General features: G+C 34.5%; 1 long non-coding RNA gene across 2 annotated transcripts in view; it reads left to right on the top strand.

Moving 5' to 3' along the window:
* LOC102152021 overlaps positions 1-16,088 on the top strand; it is a 60,421-nt gene that overhangs the window by 7,711 nt on the left and 36,622 nt on the right. The window contains exons 2-3 of one of the 2 annotated variants that reach the window (XR_005360456.1): positions 2,526-2,637; positions 7,867-8,097. This is a non-coding gene — a long non-coding RNA (uncharacterized LOC102152021). The remainder of the gene's footprint in view (positions 1-2,525; positions 2,638-7,866; positions 8,098-16,088) is intronic. The other variant, XR_005360457.1, reaches the window with a different exon arrangement.

Here is a 16,088-nt window from a genome sequence, read left to right as displayed (position 1 = left end):
TGCAGTTTTGGAGGTTTCTATTAAAATATCCTCTAGCTCAGAGATTCTTTCCTCGGCTGAGCCCAGTCTACTAATAAGCCCATCAAAGGCATTTTTCAATTTTACTGCAGTATTCTTGATCTCTAGCATTTCTTTTGTGTTCTTTCATAAGATTCTCACCTCTGTACTTAAATTGCCCACTTGATCTTGCATGCTGTCCACTTATCCATCAGCATTCTTAACATATTACTCCTAGTATTTTTAAATTTCTGGCCTGATAATTGCAACATTTATGTCATATCCATGACTGATGCTTGCTCTGTCTCTTCAAATTGTGAGGTTTTTTATTTTTGCATTTTTTATTTTGCATTTTGGTGTGCCTTGTAATTTTGTTCTGAGAGTCAGACATGATATGCTGAGCAGAAGAAACTGCTCTAAGTAGGGCTTTAGTAATGTGGTGGTGAAGTGTGGGGAATGGGGAAGCAGTCTAAAGTCTTATGAGTAATGAACCTTTGTCTCTGGACTTTGAACTCTACAAATATTTCTCAGAACCTGCCCACCCCACCAGGAGGGATAGGATGGCCAGAGTGGCCTATAGTTAGGTATGTATCTTCCCTCACGTGGAAAGTTAGAGTGGGCAAGAGTTGAGTATTCCCTTTCCCTAAGGCCAGTTATGCTCTAATAAAACCCAATATGTTAAGTTCAGGTTAACTACTGTCTCTTAAAGACAGTCTTTGCTAAGAAAAACTGAGTGCTCCTGCACATTCAAAATGTTTCCTTTTTCCTACCTTTGCTAGATGTGTAAGGGAATTTCTCTGACATTTACTGTGAGAACCTAGTCAAGCTCCCATAAGTAAAACTCACAAAAGTGTCCCAGTCCACCCTAATGAGTGGGTCCCGTTGGAGTTTTCAACTCAGACTAATCCACATCTAGCTTTCAGCAATTCATCGATTTGAGTTCAGGTTTTCCTCCCTTAGCACTGACTATCATGGAGGTTTCTGTTCCTGTATGTTGTGAATCTCTCTATCTATCTGCCTCTCTACCAAATTTTGGAGCAGTGATTTGGCCTGTGACTTCATTTCTCTAATGAATCTAAAAAGTAGATTTTTCAATTTGTTCAGCTTTTTACTTATTTTTAGGATGTGGTGATGACTTCTATACTTATTTCATGCAGAAGCAGAAACCAGAAGAGATGTTTTTTAAAGGAGAGGGATGGGGCAACTGAGTGGCTCAGTCAGTTGAACGCTCAACTCTTGGTTTTGGCTCGGGTTGTGATTTCTGGACTTTGGCATCAAGCCCCGAGTTGGGCTCTGTGCTCTGTGTGGAGTCTGCTTCAGATTCTCTCACCTTCCTGCTCTCTTTCTCAATCTCAAATAAATAAATAAAAATCTTAAAAATAAAAAAAAAAAGGAGAGAGAGAGAGAGAGAGCATGCTATAATCGAATAAGTTTCACAAACTGCCTCCACTTCCAGTTGGAGATTAACAATGCTGATCAGCATGCTGCAATCAATCTCTGAGAAGTCTACAAGTCTACGCTAAATAATAGCAACAATGATAAAGAAGACATTTGTTCAATGTAGCCATCTTCTTTGCCCATATTGCTTTCAGGCCTTGATTCATCTGGTTCCCCACACATTCTCCCCCAAGTGATTTTCTTTGTCCTTCCCTCTTATATGCCATGTCCAGGTCTTGGCTCTTAAATTAAATCTTCACTTTCTACACCATCATAACTGTTAATTATTCTAAGATTAGGGAAATAACATTCTTTGGGGATGAATCTATCACATGAATTTGTGCTAAAACATGAATAATTATGCATTATCACTTAGTATTCATAAGAATTATATGGTTTAGATCTATCATTCTCTCAAAGATAGGAGCCTGAGATTCCCAGTCTACGGTTTACTCAGAATAACACATCTAACAAGAAAATAAAGTCAATATATATTGAGTGCTTATACCTTGACATTTTTTAATAATGCTTTAGATAAGACCACATTTAATCCACATATCAATCCTGTGATATAGTACATTAATTTCCTCTTGCTACATAACAAATTACCACAAATTTTAGTGGCTTAAAACAATATTCATTTATTATCTCACCGTCCTGAAGATCAGAAGTGCTGGATGGTTCAACTAGATCTCTGCTCACTGTTTCACAGGGCCAGAATCAAGGGTTGGCTCTTCTCTACAGGCTCTGGGGGAAGAATTCACTTCCAAGCTCATTTGGGTTTGACAAATTTTGTTCTCGTGCCTGTACAACTGAGGTTCCCCTTTTCCACTGGGTATCAGCTGTGACCAGTCTCAGCTCCTAAAGTTCGATATTCCCTGGCATATGGCTTTCTCCAACTTTAAAATGAGCAATGGTACATCAAATCCCCTTCATGTATAGACTCTCTGATTTCCTCTTCTGCCACCAGCTGAAGAGCACTCTCTGCTTTTATAAGGTCTCATGTGATTAAATTAGGCCTACCAAAATAGTCTCCCTTTTGCCATATAATTTAGCACAATGACAAGAATAATATCTCATTGTATTTATAGGTTCCGCCCACACTTCAAGGAGAGGAGATTTCATAAGGATGTGAGTTTTCAGGGATCACTTTTAGAATTCTGCTCAGCACAGATAAGTTCTGCTATTGTGGCCACTCTTCAGGTGAGGAAACTAAGGCACAGGGGAAAGTCAGAACTTGCTTCTTCATTTAATCATGATTTGATTTCTGTATTTAAGTCCTACTTCTAAAAATATTGATTTATATTCCCTTCTACATACAAGCTTCTGTAGGTCATTTTCAGAATTTCTGGAGCACATGTCAGAGTGAACAGATTATTACACAGCTAAATGTGTTGTTTTCCACCTTAACACCTCTCTGTTTGCAACACCAAGAGATAGTATCAACTCTCAGCCATCTTGTTTGTCCAATTGGACTATAAACATTCATGACCTCCTTTCTTCTTTGCTTCCAGAGTCTCTGAACTACTTTTAAAAGAGACGTGTCTTATTACTATGTCTGTCTCTGCTGTATCTATTTTATGCAGGGATAATTCTGTGAAGAATGAATAATTCCTTTTTCTTTTTTTTTTTTTTTTTTTTATTTTTTTTTTAAGATTTTATTTGTTTTATTCATGATAGTCACAGAGAGAGAGAGAGAGAGAGAGAGAGAAGCAGAGCGAGAAGCAGGCTCCATGCACCGGGAGCCTGACGTGGGATTCGATCCCGGGTCTCCAGGATCGCGCCCTGGGCCAAAGGCAGGCGCCAAACCGCTGCGCCACCCAGGGATCCCGAATAATTCCTTTTTCAATACACCTGGTTTTTGTTTGTTTGATTGTTTGTTTGAAACATCTTTTATGTTCTGAATATTTAAACAAGGTTTGGTATAAAAAGGTAATAAGAAAAACTGAACTATATCCTGCAAGCTAGATTATAGAGATCACTGTGTATATCTCAGATTAGCACAATCTTGATCTCCTAGAATTTACTTTTGCCAATAACGCTTCCAATTTCTTTTTAAAAGTATCAATAACTTAAAAAGTCAATAAAATATATATTGTAGTTTACCAGATAAATACCACCCAGGCTTAATGTAGAATGCAGTTAAAACAACAAGCATAGCACAATCTTAATTGAAAGAAATTAATGCTGATTAATGTGATACATGAACATATATCATGTGTCAGTTCTGTGTTTATTCTTTACATATATTCAAACTTTGAAACTGGTCTAACTGACTTTGGGATACTGAATAAAGCATTTAACCTCTTGACACCTTGGTTTTCTCGCCTACAAAAAAAAAAAAAAAAAAAAAAAAAAAAGAATAGAAAGGATTGTCACAACTCTCCAATTTTTGGTGATAAATATTACAATAAATTCCAGGCAGAGAATAGAGAAAAAAGAGGGCCAAGAATATTGTGTCAAAATAATAGCACATATTCCAATTAAAATATTAGAAAATAAGTCTATTGGAAAATATATCATTTCTTCAAGTGTATGATAAATAAGGGATAGTTATTCATGTTTTCCTCTGCTTTTGAATCCAGGATCAGGATAAATGGTTGCTATAGAAACAAGGGGTTAAAATTTGGTGACCATTCCCCTCCCTCTACTCAATTTCTGAATTGATTCTGTTTGAGTACCCAGAGTTTTTATTTGTCTGCTTGAATATCAAACTGAATTTTCTTTAGGTAAGTAAAACATGTTGTTTGATATTCTATACTCCAACATGCTTACTTAGCCTGCTCTGCTCATTTAAATCACCTATATGATCATGCCATTGTTGAGTATGGGATAGGTGATAAAACTAATGAAATGCTGCCCATTTGGATATTAGCAATGTTTTCATTTTCTTGATAGTATAAGCACCAAAAGAACTTACTAGAAAGTAACTGATACCATTGTTTTTTCTAGAGTATTTCAAATAAGGATAGATTCTAAACTGAAAAGTTGTTTCCAGAGGAAGAAAATATTAAATTAATGCTTTAAAGCTTTTGGCTTAAGATATCTGTAATAAACAATATGATTCATTTTTAAATAAACTATTAAAATCTGCTTTATGGGTAATTAAAAAACTTCTACTGTACTTGAGTGACAACCCAACAAGTGATTATGATGGAGACTAATACATTGTTGTAATATTCACTATAAATTAGAGAAGACATGTTTAAACCAAAAATGTTCAGTCCACTGCAATTGTAATGTTGAGAACAAACATGATCTTTGATGTAATAAAATATGAATTTTTACTCCATTTATTCACTTTCATGAACTACTCTTGAAAGTATTTTCCATTATACTATTTCTTTACTTTGAAGTGGTTTGTGACCTACATGAAATAATTATTACTATGGCAAGTATCCAGATTGCTAGATATGGAAACTGAAACCTCATATATGAGAGCAGTCCCTGAACACCTTTATTATTCACATTGGAATCAATGACATATTATTTACCTACTGTAGTTTGTAAAACCATCAGGTTTGTTCTGTTTGGAACAAAGGAACTCATTTTTGTCTTCCTAGTTTCTCCTTTGCAACAACAGAGTTTTTGTTAGGATCATGTCAACATATAATTTACAAATTCGTTATAAAAATGGACAGAGTCCACCAGCTGAAGATTCAGAAGGGGAGGGGGCACCAAATGGAGTGGGATTTACAGGTAGTTTGGAGAAGAGAAAGCCAGAATACTGAAGTGTCAGCAAAGATCACTGATGATTCCTTTAGCTGTGAGAGAATAGGACTCAATGGGGTCTTTGCCCAAACCCTGTGAGTGATATTTACAATGTTCAAGTTGTATTTGAAACTCAAAAAATGAATTACATAGGAAAGCAGCATGAAATGTTTTTGGTTTATGTTATTTCTTTAGATTTATTATAACTCTGAGTTTGAAGCTTATATATAATAAGAAAATTTTCTGTGAGCAATATGATGTTAACACAATTCAAAACACAGTGTGGGAAAAGTAAGCATATGAGTCAGTATGACATGTCCTTGACCAATATATCATGCTTTAAAAAATAATTATTTTCACTTTAACAAAGATAATAGTAAAGAAAGCATTGGCAACTCAGTTACATAATATCTAACTGTATGGATATAATTACAAGTTATCTGTTATATTGAAATGTACTAAGCTATCTATCTTCTGTTATGCTTGGGAAAAACTATTCAAACTAATGAATAGATAATCACATTAAAAATTATCCTAAAAACTATCCTTTGATAATTTTAATGTTAAAAATATAGAAAAATATACTGTAGAAAAATATATTTATATATTTAGAAAAATATATTGGATAAACTACCTTCGACAATTTCACTAAAACAATAACAACAACAACAAAACAAACCAAAAAATTTATCTCATCCCTACAAAATACCTAGCTCTAAAAACATATATTTTTATAATAAGCTTTGGTTTGTTCTTCAGACTTTTAACACATATGTCTTAGGGCATTATTTCCTTTTATTTTTATCTTAGTTAACTATACTTCCCTTGGAGCCTTAATTTTAAATCATTTATAAGCTTATTTTAGCCTACTCAGATTACATTTTTAAAATACTGCATATATGATTTTTTTTTTAATTTCCTAAAAAGTACTAGACTTGGAAGGTAGAATATGTTTCCTTATGGAATACTTGTTATAAATGTATACATATGAATTTTAATCAGTATTTAAAATATCAATACCTGTAAGGCCTAAATGAAATATTAATTTTATTTTTTGTCCCAAAATAGCACTGCTAAAAATAGATACGTGCTTCATTCATTTATTGCACATATTCTTCACTCAACATACATGATTTGAATGAATTTTGAATTTTACCATGTTATAAATATTAGGGGACGATATTGTGAAAGCAATATTTGGATTTTTTAAACTCTATAGATTTAAAAAGTTAAGTCAAAAGCAATTTAAGAGATTATTAAAGCATACATTTTATGATCTCAATTTTTCATGCAAAATCATGACAAAGAGTGTTGTGGGTCATAGAAAAGAGGAAGAGCTGTCATTTAGTCCAGTGGTGTGAGTCCATAGCAGCAGCCTATAGGATCATTAGCAATGGCCTGCCTTCCCTCAGACATTGAGCACAAATGCTGTTTATTATTAATGCTCCATACCACATCACATGGCAGACTAATTCTTAAGCACCAAATGGGATTGCTTCAGTGATATTGAGGAATTAATTACAAAACTAGAGGCACAACATAATTACATTGAAGAAAAACATGTGCTGAGATCTTACTATTAACAAATTAAGAGAATGTCGCATTGTTGATAACATGTAGACAGCTCCTCTTAGGTGGGAAATGGAGCTTTACATAAAGCTCCTCCCTTTCCATGATTTTTAACATAATTATTCAGCCATATTCACAAACTGTTCTAGAGTTACTTGCAATAATCTACTGTCTTGTCTTACTTTGTTAGAGAGTCTTGTCCTAATACCTCCGAACTCTCAAGGCTACATTTCCTAAAGGTAGACCACACTAGATAAACTCCACAGGCTGCTTCATTTCCAGGATCTGTCTTGGGCCTTTGCCCTTGAGAATAATAATAAGGATCTCCAATCCAAGATAATAAAATCCCAGTTCATAATGAGAGTCAACTCAGTAGGGTGGCTTTAAGAAGAACAGATGGGCTAATCATTTTTGTCAAAAATTCATCCCTGACTACCTATTAAGACTTACTATCTCAATTTTATATTTAAGCATCTTGTCTCTCAATATTCTCCTTGCTCCTGTCAAACTCTCTACAATTCCTAGAATAGACATTTTTCTTCTCCAAACTTCTGTCACATTATTTGCTCCATCTAACATTTTCTCCTACTTCTATGCCTTCCAAAGTCTAGAAAGCCACATTCATGAAGGATGAATTAATTCCTATCTTTTATGCCAAACCTTTCTTATCTTTAAATGGGTCTTTGGCTCTAAGCAACACTGGGCTTGTTATTAGCCCTACTTTTGACTCTAAAATGCAGATCTCATTGTATCATTCCTTTGACATATTTTTGAATTAACTTGCTTTTGTCTATTTTTTGCAGTCTTAGTCTGTGCTATAACTCTAATTTGTGACAATGAGATGAGTGCCAGGAATAATTTTTTTAAAAATCGAGGATATCAGATAGAAAGTATGATGGGGAGAATTAGCATAAATAATACAAGAAATGACTGAGTGGTTATTTTACCTAGGGTTGTCATGCTTACCCCTGCAGTGATAGCCATTCAAGTGTCCTCCAATGACCACCACCTCCTGGTGTTCATACTCTTCTTATATTAATATCCTTGCTGAAATGTGGACTAGATTTATTGACTCGCTTCCAGTAAAGAATACAGCAAAAATGATGCGATATCATTCTGAGATTAGGTTACAAAGATGATGGTTCTGTCTAGGACTCACTCTCTGGAGAGCACATATAGCAAGGAAGTAATACCTCTGGCCAACAATCCATGAGAACCTAACACCTGACAAGAGCCACATGAGTGAGCTTGTGAGAGTATCCTGCTCCAGTTAAACACTGAGATGACTGAAGTCCTGGCTGACAGTGGGATTGGAGCCATGAGAGACACCAAGACATTCACCCCGTTAGCTGTATCTGGATTCCTGACCTATGGAAACTAGAGGTAATTACTATTTCTTATATTCTAAGATGCTAAGTAACATGTTTGTTATTGTTTATAGTAAAGTGGAAGATAAGAGGGATAAATAGAAGGAAGGACTGGTAAACAAAAAATGTCAGGACTTGATGGTTTGAGAATTCTTAGCCTTTCCACACAGTAAGTAATAATAAAAATCAATAAATGCCTTTGAAAAGAACAAATACAAGTTCTGCCTGAAAAACATTATGTAGAGAAGAAGCTGACGGTGTGACTGTGAAACTTGTTGTTGTCAAGAATGGTGAAAAATCAAAGGTTTTGCCACAGCATACTAGTCAGTTACAAAAAAAATTAAAGATGTGCCTCACAGATTCAGTTAATCAATAGGTCCTTTAAGAAACCAAAGAATGTTGTCTAGCAGCCATCTCTTGGAGGACCCCAAGGTAGGGAACAAGTGTCAGAAGAGTTTTACAGATGTGGCTTCAGAGTAAACTCCACTGAGATTTATAGGGCCCCACAGGTTTTGAAAGAATTAAATTGGCAGACAAAGTGCCGAAAGAAAAACAAAAAAACTTATAACCAAGAATATCCTACCCAGCAAGGCTATTATTCAGAATAGAAGACAAGATAAAGAGTTTCCAAGACAAACAAAAGTTAAAGGAGTTCATCATCACTAAACCAGCTCTACAAGAAATGGTAAAGGGGACTCTTTGAGTGGAAAGAAAAGATCATAAGCAGAAATAATAAAAGAAGCATAAAGGAAGTATATCTATAAAAATCAGTCATGAGATTCACAAAATACAAGGGTGTATAGCATGACACCATATACTTAAAACATGGTAGGGAGATAAGTGAAAAGTTAGTGCTTTTAGAATGGTTTCAAACTTAAGTGAACATCAACTTAATATAGACTGGTATATGCAGAAGATGTTATTTATAAGCCTAATGGTAACCACAAATCAAAAGCTGGTTATAGACATGCAAAAATAAAGAGAAATGAATCCAAGTATATCACTAGAGAAAGCCAGGAAAAAAAATTAAAAAAAAAAAAAAAGAAAGCCAGGAAACTGTGAAAAAAAAAAGAGATCAAGAGAAGAAACAGAGAAGAACTACAAAACAACCATAAAACAATAACAAAATGGCAATAAGTACATACCTGTCAATAATTATTAAGAATTTAAATGAACTAAACACTCCAATCAAAAGACAGAGGGTTGCAGAATGGATGAAAAAGCAAGACCCATCTACATGCTGCCTATAAGAGACTCATTCATTTCAGACCTAAAGACATATACAGATGAAAAGTAAAGGTGTAAAAGCACATACTATGTAAGTGGAAGTGAAAAGAAAGCTGAAGTAGCAATACTTAATTAGAGAAAACAGCCTAAAACAAAGACTATAGCAAGAACAAAGAATGACACTACATAATCATAAAGGGAAGAATTTACAATTGTAAATATTTATCCATCCAACATGGGAAGCACCCAAATACGTAAAGCAACTAATAACAAACATAAGCAAAATAATCAATAGTACTATGATAATAGTAAAGGACTTTAACACTACACTTACATCAATGGATAAATAATCCAAATCAAGATTCACCAACAGAACAGTGGCTTTGAATGACACATTGAATTAGTTAGATCTAAAAGATATATTTAGAACATTCCATCCTAAAACAGCAAAATACACATTCCTTTCAAGTATACATTGAACATTCTCCAGAAAAGATCATGTTAGTCCAGAAAACAAGTCTCTACAAACTCGAGTAGATTAAAGTCCTAGCATACATTTTTTTTTTTCCCCAAACATGACACTATGAAACTAGAAATCCACCACAAGAGAAAAACTGGAAAGAACACAATACATAGAAGTTAAATAACATGTCAGTAAACAATGAATAGGTCAACCAAGAAATCAAAGAAGAAGAAAAAAAAAATACATGGAGACAGAAGAAAATGAAAATGCAACAGTTCAAACCTTTTGGGTTACAGCAAAAGCCATACTAATCAGGAATTTTATAGCAATACATACCTACCTTAAGAAGCAAGAAGTATCTCAAACAAACAACCTAAACTTATACCTAAAGGAACTAGAAAAAGAACAAACAAAACCCAAAAACCAGCATACAGAAGGAAACAATAAAGATCAGAGCAGAAACAATCAAATCGAAACTAAAAAAATAATAGAACAAATCGATGAAACCAGGAGATGGTTCTTTGAAAAGATCAACAAAATTGATACATCTTTATCCAAAAAAATAAGAAAGGGAGAGGACTCAAATAAACAAACTCAGAAATGAAAGAGGAAAAATAATGACTGACACCACAGAAATACAAGGGATTAAGACAATATTATGAAAAGTTATATGCCAAAAAATAGAAAACCTAGAAGGAATGGATAAATTTTAGAAATATAATGCCCAAAACTGAATCAGGAAGAAATAGAAAATTTGAACAGACTGATTACCAGCAATGAAACTGAATCAGTAATCAAAAGATTCTTAACAAACAAAAGTCCAGGACCAGACAGCTTCACAGCTGAATTCTATCAAACAGTTAAGAGTAATACTTATACTTTTCAAACTATTGCAAAAATAGAAGGAAAATGAAAGCTTCCAAATTTATTATATGAGGTCAGCATTACCCTGATACCAAAACCAGGTAACAACACTACAAAATAAGAAAACTACAAGCCAATATCTCTGATAACCATAGACACAAAAATCCTCAATAAAATATTAACACTGAATCCAATAATACATTTAAAATCATTCACTATAATACATTTAAAAATAATTCACAATCACATTTAAAAAATACAATATTCACAAATCAATCAGTATGATACACCACATCAACAAGAGAAAGGATAAAAACCATATGATCCTTTCAACAGATGCAGAAAAAGCATTTGACAAAAGTACAACATCCATTTATGATAAAATCCCTCAACAAATTAGGTTTAGAGGTAACAGACCTCTACCTAATAAAGGCCATGTATGAAAGATTTACAGCTAACAGCATACTCAATGGTAAAACTGACAGCTTTTTCCTATGATCAGGAATAAGACAAGAATGCCCACTCTTACCACTTGTATTCATCATAGTACTAGAAGTTCCAGCCACAACAATCAGATAAGAAATGAAAGGCATCCAAATTAGTAAGGAAGAAGTAAAACTTTCACTATTTGCAGATGATATTATATATAATATTTCTATATTATATATAGAAATATTATATCTAGAAACCCCTAGAGACCACCAAAAAACTACTAGAACTGATAAATGAATTCAGTAAGGTGACAGAACACAGAATCAGTATACAGAAATACATTCCATTCCTATACATTAATAATGATGTGGGAGACAGAGAAATTAAGAAAACTGTCTCATTTACAATTGCACCCAAAATAATAAAATACCTAGGAATAAACTTAACCAAGGATGTGAAAGACATGTACTCTGAAAAGTATAAAACATTGATGAAAGAAACTCAAGTTGACCCAGATGAAAAGATATTCCGTGCTCATGGACTAGAAGAATAGATATTGTTAAAATGTTCACAGTATGCAAAGCAGCAATCTACAGATTTAATGCAATCCCTATGAAAACACCAACGTTTATACAGTACTCAAACAAATAACCCTAACATCTGTATGGAACCACAAAAGACCCTAAATATCCGAAGCAATACTGGAAAAGAAAAAAAGAAAAAAAAAAAAAAAACTGGAGGTATCACAATTCCAGATTTCAAGATATACTACAAAGCTGTAGTAAACAAAACAGTTTAGTAGTGGTACAAAAATAGACACATACATCAATAGAACAGAATGGAAAGCCCAGAAATAAACTCACAGTTTCATGGTCAATTAATCTTAGGTAAAAAAAAAAGGGGGGGGGGTCAAGGATATGCAATGAGAAAAAAGTCTCTTCAACAAATGGTACTGGGAAAATTATAGCTACATTCTAAAGAATAAAAGTGAACCATTTTCTTATACCCTACACAAAAATGAACTCAAAATGAATTGAAGACCTAAATACGAGACCTGAAATCACAAAAATCCTGGAAGATAACAGAGATAGTAATTTCTCTAATATCAATGGTGGCAACATTTTTCTAGATATGTCTCCTGAGGCAATGGAAACAAAAGCAAATATTAACTATTGGGACTACATCAAAATAAAATCTTCTGCACAGACAAGGAAATCAACAAAACCAACAGGCAACCTAATGAAGGAAAGAAGATATTTGCATACGACATATCTGACAAAGGGTTAGTGTTGAAAATATATAAAGAACTTATGCAACTCAACACAACAGAACCCAAATAATCCAATTAAAAATGGGCAGAATACATGGACATGTCTCCAAAGAAGACATACAGACGGCCAAGAGACACATGAAAAGGTGCTCAACATCACTCATCATCAGGGAAATGCACATCAAAACCACAATGAGATATCACCTTACACTTGTCGGAAGAGCTGAAATATGGGCAGCCCAGGTGGCTCAGTGGTTTAGCGCCGCCTTCAGCCCAGGGCCTGATCCTGGAGACCAGGGATCAAGTCCCACCTCAGGTTCCCTGCATGGGGCCTGCTTCTCCCTCTGCCTGTGTCTCTGCCTCTCTCTCTGTCTCTCATGAATAAATAAATAAAAATCTTAAAAAAAAAAAGAAGAGCTAAAATAAAAAATACAAGAAAGAAGTGTTGGCAAGGATGTGGAGAAAATAGAACATTCATGCACTATTGGCAGGAATGCAAACTAGTGCAGTCACTGTGAAAAACAGTATGGAGGTTTTCAAAAATTAACAATAGAATTACCATATGATCCAATAATTGTGCTACTATGTTTTTACTCAAAGAATATGAAAACACTAATTTAAAAAAAAACATAAAAAAAACATACGCACCTATAGGTTTATGGCATCATTATTTACAATAGTCAAGTTATGATGCCGACCAAGTGTCCATCAATAGATGATGGTTAAAAAAGATATGGTATGTATATACCTGAGGTATTAGCCATAAAAAAGAATGAACTCTTGCCATTTGCAATAACATGGATGGATCTACAGGGTATTATGCTAAGTGAAATAAGTCAGTCAGAGAAAGATGGATACAGTATGATTTCACTTATATGTAGAATTTAAGAAACACATGATGAAAGAAAAAAAAAAGAGACGAACCACAAAACAGACTCAGCTATAGAGAACAAACTGATGGTTACCAAAGGGGAGATGGGTGGAGACGATGGGTGAAATAGGTGAAGGGGATTAAAAGTACACATCTTAGAATGAGTACTGAGCAATGCATAGAATTATTGAATCACATTATTGTAAACTTGAAACTATAAAAGATTGTATGTTAATTATACTGGAATTGTTTTTTTTTTTAAAATGAACCCCTCACTCCCCTCAAAAAAGAATTAAGTCAGCAGAAATACTCCTAGTGTGGAGTGAAGGAGACCAAGATAAGATAAAATGTAAAGAGGATCCCCTCAATTCTACTGGCAGGAGATCGGCTAAGAAAGCTATTACACTGCAAAGATGAATATCTTTAAAGATGTCATCTTGAGCTGGAAGACAGGGCTCTCCCTCTCTTGATGGCTCATTCTGAGGGAAATCAGCTTCCATGTTTTAAGGAGCCCTGTGAACGAGCCCATGTAATGAAAAACTAATGTCTCTTGCCACTATTTAGTGAGTAGTACCCAAGTTCTGACAACAGCCACTCGTGAGCTTGGAAGTGAATCCTCCCCTAGTCGAGCTTTGAATTGAACTGGAGCCTTGGCTGATCCCTTGTGAGAGAGAGACCCCGAGCCAGAGGCACTTAAGTCACTCTAAGCCATTTCTGACCCACAGAAAATGTGATGTAATACACATTTGTTGTTTTATGTGACTAAACTATTGTATGATTTGTGACACAGAAACATTTAAACAATACGGTTTACCTAAGGAGAAAATGTTTAAGGAGAGCTATACATTATGTGAAGGAGACGTAGAAGCACACAAAAGAGCATTCTAGATAAAGCATACAACTAATATAAAGACCCTAGAAGAATTACAAATACATTGGAATCAGAGCCAGAAAGCAGGTTGATATGGTTCATACACTGAGAGAAAATAAAAGTGGTATGAAGTGAGCTTGAATAGATAGGAAGAAGTCAACTTACTTAAAGCTATAAAGATCATGGCTATGAGTTTGGATTTATTCCAAATTTGGTGGAAAGCCGGTTGATGGATATTTTAGCAGAGAAAGAATTTAGCTTGAAAAATTTACTCATGCTGTTTTCAGAGGCTGTATTAGATGAAGGAGGGGAGCAAGGAAGAGGGGGACAGTGGACGCAGATATCTTTTAGAAAGCTTTGGCATTATTCCTGGAGGGAATGATGGAAACTTAGAGCGGAGTGTTTGCAAAGATATGAAAAGATATGAAGTCGATTTTAGAGGTCACACAAGAGGACTTCCTGATAAAATGAATGAAAGGAGTAAGTATACAAGATAATTCACTAGAGCTGGTAGATGGAAGACTCGTTTTACCTTATATACTGAACTAAATTGCAAGCACTTTACATCTACCGTCCTCTTATGACATGTCTTTCAGAGCCACACAATTTCTAATACAGAGGGTTTTGCTGAATATACCACACTTACACGCGGATTAAATAAATCCCATTAATTCTGATGGGCATGCATTCTTGCCAGTACCTTTCATGAGCACCTAGAAGTTGGTATTTCTGCCAAAAATGAAGAGTACTAGTTAAAAACAGAACAATTATTGAACACGGTCTGTAACAAAAGGAACTTAAAAATGTATAGGGCTATATAACAACAGTGAAGGCAGCTAAAGGAAAAACGGATTATACGTACCTCGGTTGGCTCCTTTAGTGAGAGTTTGGTTATGACCATACCTGTTAACATTCCTTTCCTTGGTCTCCCCAGTAGGATGTATTACCTGTGTATTCTGATTGGTTCTATATCGTTAGGACTGCAGTTTCACAAAAGTGCCAGGTGTTATACATGAACCTGGATAAAATTAAATTAATAAGGTCCCCCAAAGAGCTATTGATTTTGTCTTAACAATCTCCCTACAGGGTGATTTCTTCCCTTGTGCTTCTTTTCACTATTTTCCATCAAACGCGGGATCTGTATTTTCTATCCTTTAGAAATCTCCACTTAAATCCACATGTGACATTTGCCCCTAACACTAATTAACATGAGGATTTCAACATGGACTAAAGGAGAGGAAAACATTTGCTACTGTGCTGTTAGAGCACTTAATCATAAGCTTTCAAAGACTCCAGGAGAATTTACATACGCCACCATTTGGTGGTGTGAGTTTGAGTACTTTCAGATGTCTCCATTTCATTTGGTGTCATTTCTTCACAGTAATCATCACTCAGCTGCTTCCCATCAAACGTAGATTGCAGGTTAGACAAATGATTCAGCCTAATTCCTCTCCTTGCATTTTGCAATTTTGAAAAAATTCAGGGGCAAACTTCTGGTTTTCTTTCTTTTATTTAAAATAGTTTTCCATGATTCTAATGTTTGTTCCTTAAACACTGTTATTGAGACATATATATCTTTGTCAACACAACACCACATTATGATATTAAGCCACCTTAGAAAAGTAACCAATTTATTAACCAGAGAAGACTTTGTCTTCCTATTGCAACTTAATTATAAATTTTACATATCTCAATTAGGCCTTTAAACGTACAATATGTGTCCACAGAGGAATTTCTTTGATTTTTTTTTCTCCAAAATGGCATTTAGTGTAGTTTTCAGCATTTTATTAACTAACTGCATGAGCTCTTGCTAAAAATCTGGAACTGAATTTTTTGTTAATTTTTTCTATAAGCACAATAGTTTTAAACTTTCAAGTACTGAAAAATTAGTGCTGTTATCAATGGCAATAAAATTATTGAGAGCATTAAATGTAAAGTTCAAATTAGCATTATGATTATATATCTCAGTAGGGTTTGCCAGAAGGTAAAGTTGGGATATTTATAATAAT

The sequence above is a fragment of the Canis lupus genome, chromosome 6 (assembly GCF_011100685.1).
Source record: "Canis lupus familiaris isolate Mischka breed German Shepherd chromosome 6, alternate assembly UU_Cfam_GSD_1.0, whole genome shotgun sequence".
Lineage (NCBI taxonomy): Eukaryota > Metazoa > Chordata > Mammalia > Carnivora > Canidae > Canis > Canis lupus.
The sequence above is the reverse complement of the archived record's forward strand: the minus strand, read 5'-3'. Positions and strand labels throughout refer to the sequence as shown.